This window comes from Corythoichthys intestinalis, chromosome 15, assembly GCF_030265065.1.
Source record: "Corythoichthys intestinalis isolate RoL2023-P3 chromosome 15, ASM3026506v1, whole genome shotgun sequence".
In the NCBI taxonomy this organism is placed as follows: domain Eukaryota; kingdom Metazoa; phylum Chordata; class Actinopteri; order Syngnathiformes; family Syngnathidae; genus Corythoichthys; species Corythoichthys intestinalis.
The window spans coordinates 33,386,353-33,406,746 of record NC_080409.1 but is presented as its reverse complement, the minus strand read 5'-3'; the positions used below and the strand labels follow the sequence as shown (position 1 = coordinate 33,406,746).

Below are 20,394 nucleotides of genomic sequence, written 5' to 3'. Positions count from 1 at the left end.
GTAACTAACTTGATTAAAAATTTTAATCGTTTGACAGCCCTAATATATATGTATATATATATACTGGACTGTCTCAGAAAATTAGAATACACAATATTCTAATTTTTTGAGACAGTCCTGTGTATATATACAGGACTGTCTCAGGAAATTAGAATACACAATATTCTAATTTCCCGAGACAGTCAGGAAATTAGAATATTGTGTATTCTAATTTCCTGAGACAGTCCTGTATATATACACAGGACTGTCTCAAAAAATTAGAATATTGTGTATTCTAATTTTCTGAGACAGTCCAGTATATATATATATATATATATATATATATATATATATATATATATATATATATATATAAAACAACTTTAGTAAGGGGGAAGTGTAAATAAATTATAGGATTAAGATGTGTTATCAATGAAAAAATTAAAAGTGTTCGTTGGATGTCACTGAGTAGCATTTGCGATCGCTACACAAAGCTAACTAAATTACCCCCAAGAACGGTAAGATACGTAGGACAACCAGAGGATATATAAGAAAGACAGGGCTACCCAAGAACGGTAAGAGACGTAGGACAACCAGAGGATATATAAGAAAGACAGGGCTGATGGTAAAGGATAGCTTGTTGAAACAGGAGAATGTCATTGTCAGTCGCGTCGATAAAAAAGCTAAAGCTATGCTTAGGTCGGCTCGTTTTTTTCGTCTTTTTCAGCCTTCAACACTAAAGCCATCTCTTTAACTGAACATTTTTATATTCTTCCACATCTTTGCCAGTCAATTTGGCACCAGGCACATCATTTTCAGAGAGAATAGGTAGGTTTAGCTCTGTAAACATCTCCTTCGTACACAATTTCCATTCATTTCCTATTAGGGACAAACGGTAGCTTGTCCCTACTTAGCAATAGTAGCTAATGTCATGAATGTTAATGAGCGGAAGTGACGTGTTGCTTGCGGTACGCCATTCTTTAAAGTTGACTGTTACATCAGACGATATATCTGGCTCCGCTGACATATGGACTTTTTTCAAGATCGGTCGATATCAGCCAATATTTTGCTGATATAATGGGATAAGTTATGTTCACTGTTTGGGTGATGATCTTTGTTAATTGTGGTATTTCACCAGATAGTGACCAATGTTACAAAAGGAATGAGCAGAATAAAAAAATTAACTTCAAATATGTACATTCATATATTAATCATTGCCATAATTGTTTTCTTTTACTAAAATGTTATTAGAAAGACAAAATATTGCCATTGATTTAGAAATCTAATATTTAGTACGTTTTGACCTACGAAGGGGGCCATGTTTTATGGACGTTCGGGGTGATGACGTAGATTGTCACTGTCACTCAACGAATGCTACTGGGTTACTGCAATTGCTTCTACGCGGCGAGACGTCCAACACATGCGCTCATTGGTTAAAACCGGCGAGTACTTACTATTTATGTTTTTATTGAGTCTTTCATTACTTTTTCATTGCCTCAAAATGGTTTTTGCATATGTTTCCCTCTCGTATTTTTAAGCATTGTGTTTTTTGTGGTAGCTTTAAAGCAAATTGCTGATCTGTTGACCACATTAGTCATGTAGCATATATAAGGCACCCTTATTTGATATTACTATGTTGAAGTATTTCTTAAGGCATCTGTAGTATGTTCCTTCTGTATGCATCTAAACAAAACAAGCTGAAAGCACATGGTAGTACTTTGGGTGTCAAATTCGCCTCTTGGAGATGTTTCGCCGGCGTAGCACATTTTGGCAGAACAGTTTTTTTTTCTACTCTAGTCTCATTTCATCCCGTCTTTCCTGTTCATTTTGCGTTTGCTGCTCGTTTTGTGAAATAGCGACAGTGCTGGCATGCTTATTAATGTTCCTCTAGGGTTCAATTTGAAAGGGTTGATCAGAAGACATGTTTATGTCGCTTGAGTCATACTCTGGAAGCTCGGCAGCGTAACCATGTGATGTCACTGCCCTGTGACATCAAACAACAATGGCGACCTGCTAGTTAAAACAATTTTACAAATTGTATAAAAACGAAAACATTGAGAGGGGTTTCAATATCAACTTACTTTAACTCTTAATATTAATAACGTTTAAGAACTTCAAGTCTGTCTATCCGTGGATCCCTTTAATAAGCAACCGGCATTACAAAAACATGGCAACATTGGCTTACCTCATCAGCTTACAAAATCAGCTTTAGACATCAGCAATCGGCAATTTTTTCTTTTTTCTTTTCTTTTTTTTTAAACAGTATCTGCTTTTGAAAATCCTATATCGGTTGACAAAAAAACAACCCCATAAAGGCTTTTTACGTTTTTCTAAACGATTAGTTTGATTAATTTGACAATCGAAGAATCGTGGCAGCCTTACTGTCAATTTCAAACATCCTTTTTGGATAAAGGGAAGGAACTCATTTATTTTTGTGGAGCCACGTAGAAACCCCCTCCCCAAAAATGACGTGTGTCTAAAAGGGTCAAAGCCCAACAAACATCTCTTGCGTCTCTTTTTCTCTCTGACAGTTTCCTTGCGGCGCTTGCGTAACAAGTTGAGACAAAGCAGAAGCCACATTTCTCGCTCTCACTTCCACACGTCTGTCTCAGAGGGTTGAGTTGCTATAAATATTGCTGATGCTACTGTACTTGAGTAGCAACAGAAAAGTTAACACTTTATAAATCACTCATTTAACTCTGTCTGCCAATGACGGCGCTAGTCATAGAATCATATGATCCATTTTGACTGGGTCGAATCAGAGAGGATTCTGATTTTTTTTTTGTTAATGCATTAAAAAACATTTGAATCACACATTTGCAAATTCACAGGCTACACAGTATATATCCTGTTGAGAGTATTCTGAAAGACCCGAATATGTTATCAAGCTGTTAGGAGCAGCGTCAGCCACAATGTTTGAATCGTTGCTTCAAGATTATTGTTGATGTTGTAAAAAGTTTCTGCAGGATGATATATTTTCCTTACAAACACTGACGGTAAACAATAGAATCATTGATTTGTTTTTGTTTTTTACTCCTGGCATAATATTGCAACTTATCATCATCTCATAATAAATACTTGAGTATCATGAAAAATTAGATTTAGTGATATGAGCCATCTCCTGTAATTATTAACTAGTACTGATATTGTATCTGAATGGGCAATACTGGACTGGCCCTGCAGTCACTTGGATGAGATGGATGCCAAAATGTATGTATGTACACTGGGGCTGCAACTAGTAGTACGAGTATTTTTTAATCGATGACTCGGACGATTAATCAAATGATAATCGGATAAATGTCACTTTTTTTCAGTTACCCTCACAATTCAACTTCCTTGCTTTAGGCATGTTGTAAGTAACAATGAAGACAAAATGGATGACTATTTCCTTCAAAAAGGATAATTTATTACAGCGTCCTAACTTACCCGCAGTCTACAACTGGACTGTATTAAGTACATAAAACTTGTTAAAGTTTTTAATAAAGGTTCTGGGTATAAAAATAATTTCTCAGACAAAAGTCCTGTTCATTCAAATAAAAATAAATTAATAAAATAGTGCTGCTGGTTGACTTTTTTTTTTTTTGGTGGGCAAAGCAGTGACATAAATTTGGTCAATGACTCATTATTTCCTTCAAACTAAACAACAAAATCGAATGAGGAGGAAGCAGACTATAATGAATCAGTTTTCTTTATCAAACAGTTGCTCATAAATACAGCACAACCCAAATCCAATTTCAAAGCACACTCTCTTGTATTACAGTTTCAATGGGAGTTTGTGTTGAAAGGAGACTCTATGCTGTTATAGGAATAGGTTTGTGTGGTTTCTTTAAAAAAAAAAAAAAAAAAACAAGAAAAGAAATGAGACAACTTTACTCTCTAACAATAACGCAAGTGGTAATTTGCTCTCCAAAATGCAATACAAATGGACACTTAAGACACTAATTAGCATAATCGCTAACTAGCTTAGCGCTCCATGCTAAGTGGGCATGTCTCATCAATAAAGAATACAACTCCAAATGGCTTCATTTACTCACCTCTGACAGAGGCACACTGGATGTAAAAACACACACGACTCAAGACAATCCAACTCTCGCGTAAATATTATTGATTTAGAAACTAAACCTGAGTGTAGCAGTGAACTCTATCTTGCTATAATCACTGGCCCGCGCTAAGGGAGTTCCAAAAAATCGATTATTAGATGCATCGCGATTCCACACGTGACGATTCGATTACGATTCATACAAGTTCAAAAACGATGATTTTCCCTAATAACTTTATGATAGCCGCTCGTAGCGGAACTAAATTCAAGACACGTCTGCCGCTCGGACACCTTTAACGGACGCATGCACAACGTTATGATGGATGCTGCCGGTTACTAAGTGAGAGACTTACTCCTTTTCAAAAGACTGTAAAATAAGTTTGTGTATGAGACAGGCAGGACCCCGGCGGTCGCGCACAAAGACCAGAACTGGACTGTTCATAGCTGTCAGCAAAAATCGATTATCAAATTCGTTGGCAACTAATTTACTAATCGATTAGTTGTTGCACCCTTAATGTACACCATTATTCTCCACGACGTTGGTGCGTTTGTGTGCGATTCTCGCCTCTAACGGAGAGAGCTAGTTTGCTTAAAAAGGGGAGAGCGAGTGAACTAGTCAGCTTCAATGAATGTTGATGCCACATAATTTATCAAAAACATAATGATGGCTATTTTATACAGCATATCAGACAAAGTACAATGTGGTCAACATATAAAATGGCCAATGATAGCTTTTGCCATTGGATGATAAGTCAATATCGTAATTATCTTGACAGGCTTAGATGAGTAAGAGTAAACCGTATACCCACTGCATAGAAATAGACTAAACTACACAAGTTTGGGCTCCCCTGATCATTTTATAAGGTTTTGCTTTGTAAGTCACTGATTGTTTGGAACAAAAAATTCTGTTAAATATATCATATAGCAGATGAACATAGTAATATTTGAGTGGAATTAATTTTATAGATTAACTAATTATTACAAACATTCTGTTTAACAAAAAAAGGCTGGTGCATAAATTTGGGCACCTTTGTTTTTTATTTATTGGAAAATCTTTCGTACTAATATAATCAAGCCTATCATGAGAAAGGCTATTAAAGGTGGTAAATAGCAAATTGTTCTTCTCTTTGCATCATCTCTAAAGAGTGGAAGCAACTGTCAAATGCTCTGAAAGAAAAGATTATTCAACATTATAGTTTAGGGAAGGGGTCGGCAAGAAAATTTTAAAAAAACAATTATGTCTAGAGCCGCAAAAGACTAAGTTGGCTACAAATACATGAGCCTTAATGATTAAATGTTCATTTTCCCTGCAGCGCATTCTTTAAATAATGATGCACCACGTGACGACTCTGTTGTACGATGCCACCTCAAGTTTTCATGACAATATTAATGAATTTTGTTGAATTACTTTGATGTAAAAAAATGCAATAAAGAAATCCGAATTTTGAAGACATATTTTGTAGATTCGAGATAAACAAAAAACAAACTACAATGTGCTTAACGTCCCTTATCTAGGCAACAAACATAGTGCAACAAAACGCAGCCTGCGTTTATTAAAAATAAATAAATAAAAGAACACCCTACTGAAAAGTTAAAGTACTGTATATAACCGGAGTTCACGTATGTTGACGGACTCTTTCATTTACTAGTCACCATCTGTGAACGATTGTCCACGCTTTATTATCTCACGGGTTGCAACAAAACTGGCAGCAATACTGGAGTTTGGAGAAGCAATCCTTTTCTTAAATCTATTTTTGCACTCCTCTAATTTCTCCAGAAGTTATGCAACCGCACTTACTGGGTACTCGACTGCAATAGTAGTAGGCCTTCCCTGGAAATGTCTTTCCACATTATGTACTCTTTTTGTGATTTGACAATTTCTCACTACAGAGTAAAAATTCAGAAAATCCTTCCGCATTGGCAATGAATGCAATTGATTCGGCCCAAGAAACGTTGAACCTTCTGTTCTCCTCAGTTATTTTTCTCTTTTCCCCTTTGGAATCCATGGCCTATCACATAGCCACCCGTTTGTTTATAACAGCCGCCCAGCTGGTAGAAACGTGTGCATCGCAGGCTATGACGCAAATCTTTGTTGACTGAAATGTTGAAGTGTAATATTTATTCTTTACATTTTTACACCATTTGAAAACATAAAGAATGTTTCTGTCATTTTTGTCCTTCTACAGACACCATCTTAAAACAAAACAAAAAAAATATTTCCCTTCCCCATCTTTTTCCATTTTCAAACATTTTTGAAAACGCTCCAGGGAGCCACTAGGGCGACGCTAAAGAGCCGTGCGGCTGTTTGCCGGCCCACGGTTTAGGAGAAGGATACAAAAAGCTGTGGCACAAATTTGATCTGTCAGTTTCCACTGTTAGGAACATAGTAATGAAATGGGGGACCACAGGCAAAGTTCAAGTTAAGGTCCGGAATGGCAGGCCAAGTAAAATCTCGGATTAGCAGAGGCGAAGGATGGTGAGAGGAGTCAAATTGAACCCACAGACCAACTCTAAAGACCTACAACATGATCTTGCTGCGGATGGTGTAACTGTGCATCGGTGCAACTATTCAGCGTTGTTTGCACAAACAGATGCTGTATGGGAGAGTAATGCGGAAGAAGCCTTTTCTGCACACATGCCACAAACAGAGTTACTTGAGGTATTCCAAAGTACATTTGGATAAACCTGCCTCATTTCGGAAAAATGTTCTGTGGACTGATGAAGCAAAAATCGAGTTATTTGGGCATAACAAGGGGTGGTATGCATTAGAGGTGTGCAAAATTTCAAATTCTTATATTATTCGCGATTCGGTCGTGGAAGATTTGAGAACGATTCATAATAGGGCTGCAGCTATCGAATATTTTAGTAGCCGATTAATCGATGGACTACTTAGTTCGAGTAATCGAGTAATCGGATAAGGAACATGAAAAATTAAAATACCTGAGCTGAGCCTCAAACTGTATACATTTTTTTGAAAAATTGAGGATCTATGGACAACAAAACAACAATTGGCTAACTTTCATAGAAACAGCCTGCTAGCTTAATTGCTATAAAATGCTAAACTTAATTACTATATACTAAATTATGAATGCATTAAAAAACATTAGCTCAAACAAAAACTTATCTTACGTTGGTCTAAACAGGTAGCAGTTGGACTCAGCCATGTGTAAAGAGCCAGACCAGAGGGCAGTGTATCCACCCTAATCAATAAAACTAAATGCAAACACTTTCATATTAAACCATTACAACGCTACTTTAATTAAACAAATACTCGAAGCAAAAAAAAATAATTTGAATATTTTTTTCCTAATCGAATAATCGAGTTAATCAATTATTCGTTGCAGCACTAATTCATAAACATCCAAATTCCGATTATTCAATTATACCAGGTAAAGCAGAACTAAAACAGCGCGGTCTACGGGACGCAATGAGGAACGGACCGGGAGTAAATATCATGTTTAACTCATGCCGCTAGTAAAAAAAACAATAATACCTGACTGCGGCCGACAGCCGCTACAAACAACACCCAGTTGCTAGTTGCTATAAACATGTGGCCACATAATGCTACGGTAGATATCACATATATATAGAACTAGATGCGAAATGACAGACGACGGCAGCGTTAGAACATGTATAGACAACTAGATGCGAAATGACAGACTTGCCAGCGTTGGTAAACAGCCGCCATCTTAAAGCAGTAGACTTCTCCGAAAAGGCTCTGTTGTAGCGAACCGAATTTACTTTTTATCTAAAATACTCCTAAATCGGCAAAATCTTGACTTGAATCTATCCTCAAATGATGAAACAGTTTTAAAACTTTCACATGTCGAAAGTAGACAGAAGGGAAATTATGGAACAACGGGAGCAATTTTAACAACTTTAATGGTTGATTCGCAACATTAAATTAATTGAATGTAGTTTAAAGCTGCTGATACAGAATGGGGACTTGAGTATTTTATTTATTGTTTTGAACTGTTAACTTGCTACTGAAATAGTAGGGGGGGGGGCTGGCTGGCATTAATAATCGATTTATAATCGAATATGAATCGTAACCGTAATCGAATCGTTAGATTCTCACCTCTAGTATGCATGGCGTTTGAAGAACACAACAGTAAAATATGGTGAATAGTTGTCCACTCATGTGGCTCTTAATGAGTTAAGAACTAGGTAATGGTTAGTCAGTGCCTTGACTTAAGAGTCAAATTTGTTACCTAACAATGCTTGTAATGCAAAACACTTGCACAAACATGGATACAAATTGTATTATTTCCCCAAAAGAATGTACATTAATTGCATGATTAAGAAGTTAGCCAGGATTTTTTGTTTCGGGGGGTCTAAGCAGGTTTTTGGAGCTGTGTGTCCAGTGCAGGCACTGGCAATTTTATTAAAGTTGAAGTTCGCATGGCTTCCAGTCAATACCAACAGATTCTTGCAAACAATGTTCCAGAATCGCAGACAAAGTAGCAAAGTTGTACAATGTTGCACAGTGGCTGGATATTTCAACAAGACAATGACCCTAAACACTGCTCCAAATCTACTAAGGCATTCATGCAGAGGAACAAGTGCAACGTTCTATGGCCATCTCAGTCCCCAGACCTGAATATTCTTGAAAATCTGTGACCCAGTGGTCGCGCTTTTGTGCGCAAGCTATTTTTTAGAGCGAGAAGGGAAGAGAGATAGTTCGTTGCTCCTTGTCTTTCAGATTTCCAGCAGCTGTTTTAAGGCATTTCCATTGAAAAATGTCCTGAGTGCGTTGCTAAGACCCGTGTGTGTCTATAAGAGTTGAGTACACGAACCCTCTTGGACTGTTTAGACTTTATTGTTGTTGTTTTTGAGATGTTAATAGTTAGCGCCGAGCGCTAAGCTAATTAGCTAATTCGCTAACGTGTATTTAATATGTAGAACGTGTAAAACCATGATTAAGTACAGCAGTAACACTACAAACACGCGAAATAGTACAGAAATCTGTTGTTGCCAGTGCTGCCTGGGAGCCACGGGCTGGGAGAGAAGAAAGTGCGCGCGCTGTAATGAGTGTGTGTGTTTGGGGATGTTGGAGGCTGCCGGACATATTTATGTGCTCAGCAATAAAGGCCACAAAATAAAAGTGATCAAGAGCATTTGTGATTTCCACCTGTCACTCCAACAGTCACACAAGGGGGGTAACACTGAAACAAAGTATGTTGGTTAAAAGAAGTCTTATTATCTTATTATTATAATGTGGAATTATATTCCACCAGTGTAAATTTGTATTGTTGAGAGAAACAAGTACTCCATTTAAAATGGTTAATGTTTTTGCACTTTCTTGTAAAAAAATTAGGGCTGTCAAAATTATCGCGTTAACGGGCGTTAATTTTTTTTAATTAATCACGTTAAAATATTTGACGCAATTAACGCACTAGGCCCGCTCAGACAGATTTAAATGTCAGTACAGTGAAAGGCCAACTTGTTAATTGTGTTTTATGGAGTTTTTCCGCCCTCTGCTGGCGCTTGGGTGTGACTTGCATATGTTATGTGGCGTAATGTCGCCCTCTGCTGGCGATTCAGTGCAGCTGATTATTTGGGTTTCGGCGCGCTTTTCTGACGTGATTATATGTCGACGCGAACTCACACTAATAGACAGTGCTATTCAGACCAGCTAACGTCCGCATCCAGTATTCAGCGGCAGTTCTCATAGCCCCATCACACTGTTTGTATCTAATACATGCATCGCTTGTGAGTTATATTCCTCCTTTGTTTATATTCATGAGCATTAGACAGTTATTGATGATGTGTATTTGAATTTGTTCACATATATGGTGAAAAGCAGTTACATTGTTAGATGCTTGTGAGCTAATTGGCTAGTGCTACTGCTCAAATGGACACGTGTGTGTACATTTTATGTTATTTTGTGATTTATGCAAGTTATTGACACACTGCCTTGTTATTTTCAGTTTTACAAAAATACAAGAAACGTGCTCCTGTCAAAAAGAGATGACTTCAGTAAAGCCCATGCAACTTTGCCACACCGTCTGATTTCTTTTTGGAACTTATGTTCGCTATCTGTCAATTTGTGTACTCACACACATTGAGGACAGAATAGGGCTACTAGTTTATTTTTTGATTGAAAATTTTACAAATTTTATTAAAACGAAAACATTAAGAGGCGTTTTAATATAACATTTCTATAACTTGTACTAATATTCATCTTTTAAGAACTACAAGTCTTTCTATCCATGGAACAATTTAACAGAATGTTAATAATGTTAATGCCATCTTGTTGATTTATATTTATAATAAACAAATACAGTCCTTATGTACCGTATGTTGAATGTATATATCCATCTTGTCTTATCTTTCCATTCCAACAATAATTCACAGAAAAATATGGCATATTTTATAGATGGTTTGAATTGCGATTAATTGCGATTAATTACGATTAATCAATTTTAAAGCTGTAATTAACTCGATTAAAAATTTTAATCGTTTGACAGCCCTAAAAAAAATAAATTAAAAAAAGCAGCTTAAGGGCAGCTTTTTGTAGTATGGGCATGTTTCCATCGTTCCTGTTGAATCATTAGGATATTTTAAATAAATAATGGACACACATTTGTTTGGCTACTTTATTAATCAGTAATGTACGATGCATCGATAACCGTGATAACCGTGATAATCGTGAGTACCGTGATCATCGTTCAATAATCGAATCGTAGCACCCTGAATTGTAATCGAATCGAATAGTGGGGTTCCTAAGATGGTACACCCCGAATGTAGATCCTCATTTATTTTAATTTTGTCATTCCGTTTGAGGCTAAGCTTAGGCATTTTAATTTTATAATATTTTAAATTAAATATTATATAATATTTTAAATTAAAGTGCAATTCTTGAAAGTGTGAAGACACACTTTTATTTTGTATTCATATTTCATGCCCTTTTGAAAGTGCAATCTTAGCAAACCTTTGTTTTACATTTCCTAAAAATTATTCTGCAATGCATTAAATGTTCCTAATCCAATTACTCGATTATTCGAACTAACTAGTTGATAGATTAATCGACTACTAAAGTAAACGATAGCTGCAGCCCAACTTCAGATAGTTCCTTGACACCCTGATGCCACATGATGATCCCAAAGTAATCATTTATTTCCAAGCACCAATAAATATTAGTGTCGCACAGATACCGATACTGGCATCGGAATGGGCCCTGTTACAGCACTAAAATGCAGTTGTCAGTATCGCCGTGTACTAAGAAATGCGAAATATATACCTTTTGAGGTAAAAGGTTTCTGAGCATTTAAAAATATATAAGATAAAATTATAGATTGTACCCCAAAAATAAAACGGTAACTCCACACAGAACCCATGCTTGAGTCCTTGTTCTCAGAACTGTCAGCATTAGAGCTGAAACGAATACTCGAGCAACTCGAGTTTAAAAACTGGTCCGAGTAATTTTATTCAACTCGAGGAATCGTTTAATTTTGACAGCTCTAAGGATCACGTTTTGCCTGGACAACTTTTAATGCGGGACAACGTGCTGACGTCACGTACGTAGAGGAAGAAGCAATAAAAAAAATACCTTACTGCAGCCGACAGCCGCTACAAACTACTCCAACATTGCTAAAAACTACGCCCGCATGATGCTACGGTAGTAGCAGGTAGCGTCTGATGCGTCTCATAGATATATCTATGTAGAACTAGATGCGAAATGACAGACTGGGCGGCAGTAGTAAACAGCCGCCATCTTAAAGTAGCAGACTTCTCAGTGCTAATAAATAAGATGTCGCTCGCTGTCACTCGCTCACGTAACGTTAGCCCTGCGGACGGCTAGGTTTCTATGGAGGTAGATTTGAGTCTTTATTATTCAATCAAAAAAACAAAAAAAATGCATTTGAAAACTATTTTTCTTTGAATTTTTTTCTTTTGATTGACGTCGTTTTTTTTTTGTTTTTTTTTTATTGAAACAACTTTTTTGATCTAAGTCATGTAGTTTCACATTTGGGCCACATTTTGGCTAGGACATTTGTGTCTTTATTGTTTAAAAAAAATAAGTTGCTTCAAATAAATAAATAAATAAATCACTTCAATCCAAAAAAAAAAAAAATTCAATCATAGAAAAAAAAGTGATTGAATGCGAAAAAATATTTGAGACTCAGAAATTTGCATTTGAACAGTAAATTTTTCATTTAAACGGTTTTCTTTGAAGCAATCCTTTTTTTGTTTGGGCCATATTATGGGTAGGGCATTTGTGTCTAAATCATTCAATCCCAGAAAAAAGTTGCTTCAATCAAAAAAACTATTTTCAATCAAAAAAAAAAAAATCATTTGCAAAAATAAAATTGCCCTTCCCCCCCCAAAATATAGATATATATTACTTGAAAATATATATATATTTTAAATATATATATATATTTTTTTTTTTATTGCAGTGTCACTTTTTTTGGAGAGCACAAAGTTTTGTTTGAAGTACTAAAAGTTTTGAACAAAGGTTTTTTTTTTTTTAAAGTAGAAAAAGTTTTGATGGAATCATTTTGACACAAAGATCCAACTTCACCGCTACTTCCGACATGTTTGAGTGACAGGTGATTATGCCAATGGCATAAAAGAATGATGACGCAAAAACAATGGCCATCAAGGCTCCAGCCAGCCATCGGACTCAGCTCGAGGAGTTCAAGCCGAAAATAGCGCACCTAAGGCGGATGAATTCGACGCGAAGCAGTGCTTCTATGATCCGAGAGTACATTTGAGATGCAATTGTTGGCTGTTTTCAACAATGTACATTGAAAATAAAGACATTGATTGACTGAAAATGGTTCAATATTAGATGAAATGTCTTGTTTTCTCATGTATATTTACAATTGCTCTTTACCTATAAAAAAAAAAAAAAAATGTTTTATCCGATTATTCGATTAATCGATAGAATTTTCAGTCGATTACTCGATTACTAAAATATTCGATAGCTGCAGCCCTAGTCAGCGTACATGCTAACCACTCTTCCTTAGTTAATTTGGGAAAATTTCATGTTTAATTCATCATTACAAGTATAAAGAAAAACTTTGTTTCTAATGAGGCTTAAATTTGAATGATGTAAGGTAAGCATATTGGTCAACTCCTGTGCTAATAGGTGTATTTAAAAATTAAAGTATCTAATTTTTAAAAATTGCCAGTTTGCCACTAATCGCACGTTTACTATTCACAGCATGCGATTAAAAATTGTAATCGCTGGACAGCACGATTATGACAATATATCAATACTAGGAGTGGGAACCTCTTGGTACCTCACGATACGATACGCGATATAAAGCTCACGATAACGATGATCTGATGATATGGCGATACAACAATTATCGATACATTGGTCAGGAAATCATTCTAGGATTTTCTACAGACAGCTAATAAACAGAAAAACAAGTTTCTGCTGTGAATTGGAATGAGTTTATCACTAGTAGACGTCCAATCCATTTCAAGTGGGAGGGTGGCAGCGAATGAACATACCATCCCTCCCACTTCAAACGGATTGAACGTCTATGGCCGTCAGTGGCAGCCAATGCCAGGCAATGAGGTAATTTTGGGCCATTTAAGATAATTTACCTGTTGATTTTCAGTTACTTCCTGTTCATTTTGGGGTATTTTATGGGTCACTTCCTGTTTATTTTGAGTTACAGAACAGGACTTGGGAATAACATAAATGAATAGGCAGTGACTCAAACTCAACAGGAAATGACCTGTAAATGCCCTAAAAACAGGGCTGAAAGTGGCTAGAATTTCTTGCCGGAACTCCCCGATGTGAAGGTCACCACGGAGCCAGAAATTTTGTTTATTTATTTATTTTCATTTTTGGGGGGGTAGTGGTGGGGTCAAACCTCCTGAAACTACTGAAATGCAAAGAAAACTGTTTTGGCACAGTTATTTCTATAACACATACAAAAACTGATTTTCATTCAAAATTGTGTTTTTTCAATGATTTGCAAAATAAAAGTTAACAAAAACAGCAATAACCCTAACCTCCTAATATTTATTTTCCCTCATTTCCTCACATACTACATGCCAAATCTCAATTTTAACTACTTAAGAACATAGGATGTACTGTATATTAAAAGTGAAGTTAATGTAAACATTTACTTTTGCTTTTTTTTAAAAAAATAATATATAAGTAACATACATTCAGAAAAATAAGTACAAATGACTTATATTATGCAGAGTGAAATGGAATATATTTTGAAGATCGCGCACTGACTTTTTTAAATAATAAGGAAATGAATAAGTAGCCTAACATAAATGAACAAATATATGTGCAAAGTGCACATTTACAGCTAAGATGTTCTGAACCTCCCCATCAGAGCAAATACAACTAAAAATGATACATGCATATTTGAACCAATCAGAGCTAACTATCTCTTGCCTGGCACAGCCAGACAGTTCTCCCTGTATTTTTCCAAACACCGTGAGAATAGTCTGGGACCCAGCCCATTAACGGCCTCTCGAGCAAGCACAAAATCAACCGTCCAAACAGATTTGTTTTATTTGCGTGACGTGCTCTTAACGAGTAACGTCACTCTTCCGCGTCGGAAGTCGTCTCCACAACAACACAGATGGTGAACAGGAGAGCCAAGAATATGTTCCAATCCACGGTAAAATCAGTTTTAAATTACCAAAAATACATCGACACAAGTCATTGACAACAGTCTGTCTCGCGCTAGCCATGTTGAATAAACTCCGCTCTCCTCGTATGTCTACTCCCGCGCGCAAGTCTCTCGTCGCCTTACTAACTTCACTTCCGCCTGTCGCTGATTGGTCCACTCCGCTGTCTGTTTGCTGTGGCTTGCGCCGCCCTGGGAGTTTGATCCGCCGGACGGTCGCCAGACTCAATCGCTGGAACAACGGTGAGTCTGGTATACCAGGCTAAACTATCTCTGCTGATCACATGTCAGTATGTCAGCCAATTGAACGGATAAATGAGTCCAGGCGTTTTGCTTTGCAGCGTGCATTCGCACACTGATGTGACTCATTACAGTCAGACTCAGATAACTGCAGCAGCTGGGGAAACCTCCATGCCTTCCGTGGAATAAAATAAATAATAAATATCGGTGGAAACGGATTACACAAGCACTTTCTTATGCTTGTTGTTAACACTTGTGCATGTAAATCTGATGTTGGTAGATTGTTTTTTCTTGGAGATGAAAAATTTGTGTGGCAGCTCAGCAATTTTTTTTTTAACATAGCGTTTTGACAGTTGCCGTCATATTTTTGGAATCAAAGCACTGTGTACCGGAACTGCACTCCGGCTCTGAACCTTATACCGGAACTGCGTTTCAGCCCTGAATCTTATACCAGAACTGGATTCCTGACAGTTCTGGCCCACTTTCACCCTTGCCTAAAATGAACAGCAAGTGACCTGTAAATGCCCCGAAAATCGGACCGAATGACTGTGAATGCTCTGGTTTTGAATGAACGAACGTTCAAAGTCTAAACTGACTGGGCGTCGAGCACCGTCAATGGCAGCCTTAAAGTTAACTGAGACACGTTCGCAGTCTAAACCAGGGGTCCCCATCTGCCGGGCCGCGGTCCGCGGTGCTTTTGCTACCGGGCCGCACAGAAATAATAGTTTAATAACGACCGCATTCTGGCCGAATTAATCCTGTGCCCCTGACCCTGCTTAACACAGCAATATCCCTTTCTACTCTAGATATAATACTACAGGATAGATTAGAATGTCATCATAGAAATCCATTGATTGGACTGCTAGCAGTACATCTTGTTTGTGTACAGTATATAATATATCTATGTGTGCTTGTCCTAGATAATAACTATTTCTAGGCCGCGGGCGCAGCACGTATGTTCCCAGAAATAATTAGCCCCCACACGAGCGAAGATGACTGGAAAACAGACGTCTTTGGAGATATTTTTACGGCGAAAAGGGCACCTGACGACCCTACAACCTCAAAAACCCACGAACTGCGAAGGAGTGGATTCGTGACCCGTTTGTGAATAAACCGAGTGCAACAGGAGGATCAACTTGTAGAGATCGCAAATGACGGCGACCTTATTAAACGTACATTTGAGACAACAACTCTACAGAGGTTCTGGATTAAAGTCATTCCGGAATATCCTGACATCGCTACGAGAGCATTGAAAACCTTGCTACAATTTCCAACATCGTATCTTTGTGAAGCGGGCTTCTTAATTAATGCTTAACGACAAGGCGAGGTCATTAATGGTGAGAGAGGTGTGCAGTTGTTGTGTGCAGCTAACATGGCAGGATGTATCTGAGGAGAACTTTTCTACAAGTCCTTCCATGATCAAACGTAAATTAATATTCCTTTCTTTCAAGAAAGTTTGTAGTGTTTACTTTGGAATCGCTGCATTTGCGCATTTTGCGGCTATGTTTAACGCTTTGCGCATGTGCAGAACCACATTGTTGCAAATTTTTGATGGGTTGAAAAATTTGTCAGAACACCGGTCCGTAAAAAAAAGACCCAAATAACACCGGTCTGCAGTGTTGTTAATCTTACTGAAAAAAAGTAATTAATTATAGTTACAAATTACTTCTCACAAAAAGTAATTGCGTTAGTAACTCAATTACCTGAATGTAAGAGTAATTAGTTACTTGGCAAAGTAATTGGTGATAATTACTTTTTTTTTTCCCCTCAAAAAAAAAAACCAAAAAAAACAAAAAAAAAAACATTGGCCACACTATGTGAAGTTTTTTGTGAAGGTTTTTGGTACAATTGGCCCGAGCCCAATTCTTTACCCGAATTTACCCTTTACCCTGAATCAACTGTTAAAAGTTGTTAAAATTGCTCCCATTATTGCATTTGTTCCCTTCTCTCTACTTTCGACATATGAAAGTTTTTAAACTGTTTCATCATTTAAAGATAGATTCAAGTCAAGATTTTGCTGATTTAGAAGTATTTTAGATAAAAAGTTACTTAGGTTCGCTAGGAAGGTTCTCTACAACAGAGCCGTCCTAAAAAGTCTACTGCTTTAAGATGGCGGCTGTCTACTAACGCATTTAGTGCCATGCAGTGTTGTTAATTTTACTTTAAAAAAGTAATTAATTACAGTTACAAATTACTTCTCCCAAAAAGTAATTGCGTTAGTAACTCAGTTACCTGAATGTAAGAGTAATTAGTTACTTGGCAAAGTAACTAGTGATATATATATATATATTTTTTTTTTTCTCAAAAAAAAAACAAAAACACACAGGTCACACAATGTGAAGCTTAAAGGGTTTGGGGGACAATTGGCCCTAACCCAATTCTTTACCCTCCGCTTAACTAGACACAAGGGTATTGCGATAACTAGCTAGTAACCTTTGCTATGTGTGGAAGTCATTTAAAGTTGTGAATCAATCGTTAAAGTTGTTAAAATTTCTCCCGTTATTGCATTAGTTCCCTTCTGTCTACTTTAAACATGTGTAAGTTTTAAAACTGTTTCATCATTAAAAGATAGATTTAAGTTAAGATTTTGCCGATTTAGGAGCATTTTAGATAAAAAAAAAATTACTTAGGTTCGCTAGGAAGGATCTCTACATCAGGGCCTTCCTGAGAGGTCTACTGCTTTAAGATGGCGGCTGTTTACAAACACATGTAGTCCTTAAAACATGTTGGCAATGCAGCAGTGTCTGTCATTTGCATCTAGTTCTATAATAGGATATCTACCGTGTCATGTGGGCGTAGTTTGTCGGCTATGGCTGCAGTCAGGTATTATTGGAGCCACCTAGCATCGCGGTTGCAACGGCGTCTTCCCCACTCCTGCTCAGCTCTCGTCCCCGTGAGTCCGTTTCTCTCAGACTTTTTTTTTATTCAACCAACTTAGTATCGCATAGTAACGCACGCCTTTCCCGCCTCAGCAACGGTAACGGCGTTGCCAAGATGAGAAAAGTAATTAATTAGATTACTCATTACTGAAAAAAATAACGCCGTTAGTAACGCCGTTATATTGTAACGCCGTTATTAACAACACTGCCGGTCTGTGGTGCAAAAAAGGTTGGGGACCCCTGGTCTAAACGGATTGGGCGTTGAGCACCGTCAATGGCAGCCTTTGAGTTAAAGAGCATACGACAGGAGAGAAAAAGAGTCTTAAATAGCATTATTATGTGAATTAGAATCATATTTTGAGACGATTCGACTATATACGACAATTTAGCAAAGCGCAGATGACGAGAAATTAGTCTTTTAATCTGCTGGTTAGCCATGCCTACCATTATAGGGCTTTAGCGTCCCCAACAGCTGGATGACGTCAGCGGGACACTGGGCTCATCGGTTTTACCATTCAGCCCATTGAGGGGGAATTATTCAGAACGAGGAAAACGCGACGAAGAGAGCCGCAAAATGTCATTGTTTCAGTCTCTCTACTCCAATAGTTTTACAGGATATTCTTTTTATCCAAGTATTTTTCCCCAATAGCTAAATAAATGGGTTGAGAAGGACCAGTCAGCCTGTCGAGGGGGAACTATTCACAACGAGGAAAACGCGACGAAGAGAGCTGCAAAATGTCATTGTTTCTGTCTCTTTACTTCAATATTTTTACAGGATATTCTTTTTATCCAAGTATTTTCCCCAATTGCGAAATAAATGGCATGGTCATGACAAATAACAGTCTTGTGCTAAATGGAATATGAAATAATAAAAATGCACTTATTCAGGATGACATGGCAAAATTACTCCATAATGGTCAAAACTGTCGACTTCAGCTTTACTGTCGCACCTCCCGTATGATATTTTATGACACCTAAATCGGACATATGTCATTTCCCTTCCCTGGCTTCGGAGAATGTAAACAAACCAAGAGGCGTGAGAGCTAGCCGACATGCTAACCCGAACCGAGTGATGTTTCAAAGTCTTCGAAGCGGAAAATCACACATAAGTAGCCCGGATTATTTGACATGACTGGGTTGTCGATTGTCTTTGTGGATCGGCAAACCGCCCGGCGGAGAGCAATTTACAGTTGGTTCTCCGGAGGAGGGCGGCTGCAGTTGTTGTGCAGCTAACGTGCATGAGGAGAGCTTTTTATATGCCTATCAATGATCAAACGTAAGTAGTCCTTTATTTAAGGAAAGCTTGTAGTGTTTACTTTGTAATCGCTGTATTCGTATTTGACATAATACAAAACAAGATGTTTATTCACTTCCTCGTAAGTCCAATGGTCCCACAGTAGTGGGGTTTGTTTTGTCCAATATCCACGGTGAATGGGAACCTTTTGAAACTCCAAAAAGGCTCACATGCCTCTCCCTCATAAAGCAAGATTTTTCCGCAGCCGTTTGGCTGGCGTGATGCGAAAAATAAACGTATTAATTCGCAAAATCAGCTGAATCCTTAGTCCTCATACACAACAGTACGGCTGTTAAGTGAAGAGGACGCCATCACCCGTACACGTCACAGCGCCGGAAGTCACTCATTTTCATGGCGCGGGATTCAAAAAACTAAATAAATATAGCGATCGCTTCCACACACATCCAAGCGGTCCATATCATTCTGGAGCAGAAAATACCGCGTGTATTATGAAATAAACATGCTTTTTCGTGTCACATGCACTTTAACTGAGACACTATTATGTTGGAAGATTTTGGTAGCAACTTGATGGTCCCAAAAAAAAAAAAAAAAAAAAAAAAAAAAAAAAAAAAAAAAAAACATTGACACCTATCTAAGAACATATCTCATTCTTGACAGGAGTATATCGATAACCTTTTGGGATACAAAGTATCACTATATATCACCATTTCGATATTTTGTCACACCCCTAATCAATACGGTGGGTCATAACATAAAGTGGGCCGGTCTAGGGCATGAAATTCCCGGGCTGAAAATGAGTCCCACCCCGGCCCTGCGACTAAATACGTTAAGACTCAGGGCCGGCCCAGGCCATTTGGGGGCCCTAAGCAAAATAATGCCAAGGGGCCCATATTTTTGGGCCACCATTTCGTCACAGTGTACTGTGAAACCCATACATGCAATCCATCCTATATGTCTATATTTTGTATATTAATCAGATTTTGTTGCACTGCAGTCTTCAAACTTCTCACCCCAAATGATTGTCAGTACAGTAGATAACGCCAAACCTTTTTCTAAAAGAGGAAAGAAAGAAGTTAAGGAAGAACTTTTATTTTTTAAGCTTGTAATCAAGTATCAAAGCTCACAAAAGTCAAATAAAGCAAACTGTAGTAAAGAAAATCGAATATAAATTAAACAATTGCCAGATTGCACCCTATCTGGCCCCCCCCTAGTGGTCAGGGGCCCTAAGCAGCTGCATAGTCTGCGTATAGGCTGGGCCGGTCCTGGTTAGACTTAATGTGGAATTGGTGCGCTGTTAGGTCGCTATAAACGCTTGAGACTTTTACAGTATTTGGTGATCCACTGACATTGTCTGGTCATCGCATTTTGGAAAAAGTGGTTGATGAAATA

At 37.6% G+C, this 20,394-nt stretch overlaps 1 protein-coding gene across 2 annotated transcripts in view; it reads right to left on the bottom strand.

Moving 5' to 3' along the window:
- Window positions 1-20,394, bottom strand: part of sos2 (son of sevenless homolog 2 (Drosophila)) — a 72,017-nt gene that overhangs the window by 50,544 nt on the left and 1,079 nt on the right. The gene's annotated exons all lie outside the window — the stretch shown is intronic.